We start from the raw sequence: 6,000 nt of genomic DNA, 5'->3' as shown, positions 1-6,000 counted from the left end.
AAAAAAAAAAATACATGTGTTTCAGTGATGACAACACGTTTCGTGGAAGCAGCTAACGTAGCTCAAGCTTGTTTGTGTTTTCCAGTTCCTGGAGCAGAAAATAGTAAATTGCTATGATGCAGATTTGCTCCTGGACGCAATGGAAAATTTTAGATAAAGCAAATCTTTGCCTTCAGGGAGAGCGTTCAGTGGCTCTCCAGCATAATGGTTGTTTTCTCAATCACTGATACAAAGAAGAGCCAAGATCAATGTCCTTGGTGGCTTCCCAGCACACTCACCTAGGGCAGGAAGGACAGTCACACTGGCTTTTGGCTCAGCTATTTAAGTATTCTCAAAAACAGGTCTAGAAACCTCTTTGCAAACAATTGCAGCTGCTTTCCAGAATGAACCATGTGTCCCTCAAGCTGATTAACCTCCCAGTTATGAGTGTGCATGGCAAAGGGATAAATAGCTGAGAGGAAAATGTGTGTGTCTGCAGAACAGCAGCATGAAAAGAAACTCATGTAGGTAACGATCTCCTTCAGGGCAGGGACTTTGCCCTTGTCCTGTGTCCCTGTCTGCTAGCAGAATTCCTACCTATCGCAGCCCCTCAACAAATCCCTGTTTCTATCACAGGAGTGAAAGCTAGATGTGAGTTCTGGGGGAAAGTGGTCATTTCTCACCGTACCTGGCACTTACCCAAGCCTCCAAACTAACTGGACGATAGACTAGGAATGCTGGCACCCACCATTTCCGTCAGACTCTGAAAATGTTCAATTAGTTGGTTCCGCTTTTAGCTGCAACATGTGCAACTAGATTGCGTCACGCATATATAAAAGACAAATTTCAGAGCACTGTACAAAACAAAACTTTTCAAAAGATGCAAGTTTCATCACAAATTCCCTACCTTCTATAGCAATGACACCTCCATCCTCACCCAGTGGGACCAGTGGCCAATGCAAGAAACCCACATCCTGAGACTTGCCCCATCACAGGCAAGGCTGTGCCTAAGAAGACAGACTGGAGTACAAAGCATCTCTAAACAAAAACCACCACAGCCATAATTAATACATGCATAAAAACAATACCTAAGAAATGGTGTTTGGGGTAATTATGAATCATTTCCATCATGCATACTAAGGAAATCATCTCAAATTACTTCGTAATGTCACATCACATATATTTAACAGCCCTAACATGATGCTAAGGACTTCATATATGTATTGTTTAGTTTCACAGCTAAAGTATTTTTCCTGCCTTAATACTTTTTTTTTCAGCCTAATAGTTATTCGGCTATCCTCACAGATGCTCTTAGTATATCAAAAGGATCCCAAGAAAGTTATCCTAGGAAACAATAACAAAACCAAAAGATTATTACTTTTCAGGGGCAACACTATTGCAGTGTCTAAGAAAGAGCATTAGATCACTAAACCAGCATTTTCTTCAAGGACAATTAACTAACCTGAACATAATAAGACAATGACAAATGGGCATTTATTAATTAATGCTTTGTTTAACCCATATAAATTTAGCCAGAGTTATACTGTTTCTTTCATTAATCACAAAAGTGTTGAAGTAGACAAATTTCCCACTGAAGGAGATTCTGGTCCTAAATCACCATCATCATGATCCCCATCACCATCATCACCAGCACCATCATCACCATCATTGCCATCATTGTCATTACCATTACCATAATTACCATCATCATCACCCTCAGCATCATCACCATCATCACCACCATCATCACCATCACCATTACCATAACTACCATCACCATCATCACCCTCATCATCATCATTGCCATCATCGCCATCATCATTACCATCATCACCATCGCCGTAATTACCACCACCATCATCATTACCATTATCATCATCACTGTCATCACCATCACCACCTTCATCATATCACCATCATTACCATCATTGCTGTTTTCACCATCATTACCACCACCATCATTTGTCATCACTATCACCACCACCACCATCACTATCACCACCATCATGATCATCATTATCATCCTCCTCCTCACATTTATTGGACACTTACTATGTGCTAGATGCTCACATATCCTACTGGTAGACATTTTCATCATTGCTGTTTTACAGATAAGGAAACTGAGGCTTAGTGTGGTAAAATAACATACTTAAATCATATAGCTAGTAGGTGGCAAAGCTAAGATCAATATGACAGCTATGATTTCTACCACCAACTTTTAAAGAACAGGAAGCTCCACTGTCATTTTCACACATTTGATTGATGGAACCAATCAATCCATCATTCAGGTGAAAGTAGGACCCCAAGAGTTAGAGGACAGCTAGGTCCTCCAATTGTCCACCGTTTAGGTCAATAATTGGAACCTCACAGGTGTCTAGGTCCTGTTCCCAGGATGGTAACACTATAAGTCTGAAACCTATTAATCTTGAAGAGATGTCATCATTGTGAATGATGACAATGACAATGACAGTGGGCCATATCAGGAAAAGGAGGAAATCTTTAAAGACCAGACTTCAGTCCTGCTTTCACTGTGCAGAAATCCAACTCTATGCTCTAGACCCTGTCTCTCTCAGCACCAAATAGGACCCCCTATGCACACATTGCAGGGCTGGTCTTCAGGAGCCCTGGAACAGGGAACTGTAAGAGAAAGTCCTATGGGGCAAGCAGATCTAGAATGATGAAGAGCTCCAAAAATCAGACAGAGAAAAGAATGGGGCCTCTTCCCTATTGCCCCCCAGGAGACGTTTCAGGAAAGAAAACACAATTAAGAAACTGATTTTCATGGCTTTGCTGCCAAGTTGCTTCCCAATGTCCATTCTCCCCTGTCTTTGGATTGGAGCCGCGTTATATCCATGCCAGCAACTGGCCCAGTTCTACTGCTCCATTTTCCAACCTAGCAGGTAAGTGTGACTCATGACTGAGTTCTGGTTAATAGGCTATATAAAAGGATGGTATCTTAAAGGGAGCTGACTCATCCAGATGATTTGCCTGTTTTTCCCCCTCACTTCTTCCTCCTGCCTGGAAAACAGGTGTGATGGCTTGTCCTCCAGCAGCTACTTCAGATCATGAGGCAATGAGGGAATGCCAGCCCCTTGCAAGGATGACTGAACAGAAGGAGCCTGGGTCCCTGGTGACAGTGGCCCCACCATGATCGCCCCAGCCTGCCTCTCTGGACTTTGCTTATGGAGACACAAACCCTTAAGTATTTAAGCCACTATTTTCTTGGTTGTAACAGAAAAGTTTGGAGTACAGATTTTGAGGCTGAACACCCTGGATTATATCTCAGCACCTTCACTCACTAGCATCAAGTCCTTGGATAGGTTACTTGACCTCTCTGTATCTGTTTCCCCATCTGTAAAACGAGCATGAAATGGTCTCTATGTTATGGCGTTTTTACGTGACTTGCAATTAGAGGACCTAACTGTTCCTCTAACTCTTGGTGTCCTACTATGGTAGGCACTTTTATAAGTATAGGCCATGATCATGATCATGATGACAATGACAGAGACAATGATGGTTACTGGGTTTTCTGTTATGTGCAGGTAAACCTAACCTGGTACATATGCTCACAATGGCCAAGCCAGAATGGGTTTTCCAGAACCTTGAACAAAGGAAGAGACATTACCCTTCAATACCTTTCAGTAGCTCCCCTGTGAAACCATGAGCTCAGAAGAGCAGAGGCCGACCAGACGTGTGGCTCACACCTGTAATCCTAGCACTTTGGGAGGCCAAGGTGGGAGGATCAGCTGAGCCCAGACATTCAAGAGCAGCCTGGGAAACATGACGAAACCCCATCTCCACAAAAAATGCAAAAAGTAACCAGGCATGGTAGCACACACCTGTAGTCCCAGCTACTTGGGTGGCTGAGATGGGAGGATCGCTTGAGCCTGGGAGGTTGAGGCTGCAGTGAGCCAAGATCCCCACCACTGCACTCCAGCCTGAGCAACAGAGCCAGACTCTGTCTCCAAAAAAATAGAGCAGAACCCACTTTCAAGACAGAGCACACTGGGGCAACAGAAAATAACCCACCTAGCCAATTACTGGTTCAATTGTGCTAAGTCAGCATTCAAGTTGTGGACAATAGAAAGGATCTCCAAGGATGTGTGGGGCAAAGGAGGGAAGAAAACATACAGAGACTAAAAGTCAAGGCTGAGGCCCCATAAGGAGCATGGGTGCCCAGCAGGGGGGTTGGTGGAGTTGTCTCCTTGGGTGGGGCCTGTTGTAACTGACTCATCCTTCACCTCCTCTTTAACCTTCATTTGGTAAGCTCTGCATCACTGGCTGTGGAAGCTGGGTTCTGCCATTTTCTCTGTGTCTGTTCTCATGGCATGACCCTGGGATACAATCAGACCCAGTATCAAGTATGTCTGCATGGATGTCAGTGGGCCTCATGGGATTTGTTACCAGTGCAGCCTGGAGCCAGGTACATAGGAAAAAATGTGGCCTTGCCCACAGAGGGGTTCTGGCCATTTCCCTCCGCTCTAGGAGGTGACTGATGGCATACCTGATAGGAGTGTCTTTGTTGGTGGCAAAGGCTGGCCACATGGAACCTTAGCATAGAGCCAGCCACATCTGACAGTCTCGGGATAAGAGCTGGCCATGCAGGAAAGACCAACCATGGTGGCTTTGAGTTACACAATATCAGTGGCCTTGGTGCCTGATTTCAGTTATGCATGTGATCAATCAATCAATCATTCTTTCATGCTTATGTAGTGAGGCCCCAATAAAAATCCTGCACACTGAAGCTCTGGCAGGCTTCCTTGGTTGACAATTCTCCATGCATTTGTCACACGTCAATGGCAGGAGGTTGACACATCTTTAGGACAGTGGGAGGTTCACATTTCAGACGCTCCCTGACGCCCCATGCTTCTCTGCCTTTGGCTCATTTCTGTCAGTGCCCTTGCCCTGTATTCAACGAGTATAATAGCTTTCACTGAGTTATGTGAATCCTGTTAGCAAACTCTTAATGTGGGAGGTAGCTTGGGGAACCCTCCAAGCTTGCAGCTGCTGTCAGAAGTGAGGGCAGACTTGGAAACTATTTCCTGAAACTTCACAGTCTGGGTGCCTGGTGCACCCATAACCTTTTTGGGAAACAGATGCAGACACAGGCATCAAATGGCTCCGTAGCCACCTCAGCCCTATTTCTTTATGCAGCTGCCTCTGGCCAAGGCCCTTCTCTTGGGGGAGCAGTTGCTGCCCGAGGGTCAGGAGCACGCCACTCTCGATGCTCGGTCTGGGCATGGAGTCTCAAATAAGACCCCCTTGCGTACTGTTTCATTGGCTAGAAATACAGGGGCAGTGGGCTGTGTCTGAGCAGGTTGTCACATGCCTTTTTCAGCCCTGATTTTCTGAAGCTTCCCATGTGTCCATAATTTCTTTACAAAAGCGGCATGATTTTTCCTCGCTTGGAAATGAGAAAAGAAGCTGGACATAATGAAATCATCTATTGGCTGTGTTCTGCAGTCTCTAGAGGCAGCAGCAGGCCATGCTTGCTGGAGCTCTAGCCCTGAGGATGCCAGCACGGACTGCAGTTGGGTGCCACCTGCAGGGTGAAGGGGCCGAGAGGAGAGGCTCCATTGTTTCACACAAGACCCATGTTTCCTGTCACCCTAGCTTTTCTCCTAGTTCCAAGTGGCTGGATGGTGGGAGAGCAGATTTGGGACACCATCCACCCCGGAGGGGTCCCCTCCTCTCAGAAGGCCCCAGGCCAGGCTTCTTCACCACACCTCACTCTAGGCTCTGAGAGAAGCGGGGGGCTTCTCCTGGGGGTTCCCGACTATTCTTACCAGGATTGGAAAGATTTGGGCCCAGATGGTCTGGGACGCTGTTGCTGGTACTGAGGACACCACGGGGTCTTCCAGACCATGACGACAGCATGGCCCTACGGGCAAGGAGCCAAAGCATCTCTTCACCTGCTGGAAGGCCACACACCAGAGCCGGGGCTCACCCAGGGCCTGGGGCAAAGAGCTGTGGTCTGATTCTCCTGGAGGAAGACCTATAATGGAAGGTGTGAGAATTCAG

The sequence above is a fragment of the Pongo pygmaeus genome, chromosome 4 (assembly GCF_028885625.2).
Source record: "Pongo pygmaeus isolate AG05252 chromosome 4, NHGRI_mPonPyg2-v2.0_pri, whole genome shotgun sequence".
NCBI lineage: Eukaryota > Metazoa > Chordata > Mammalia > Primates > Hominidae > Pongo > Pongo pygmaeus.
This window is presented reverse-complemented; position numbering follows the sequence as displayed.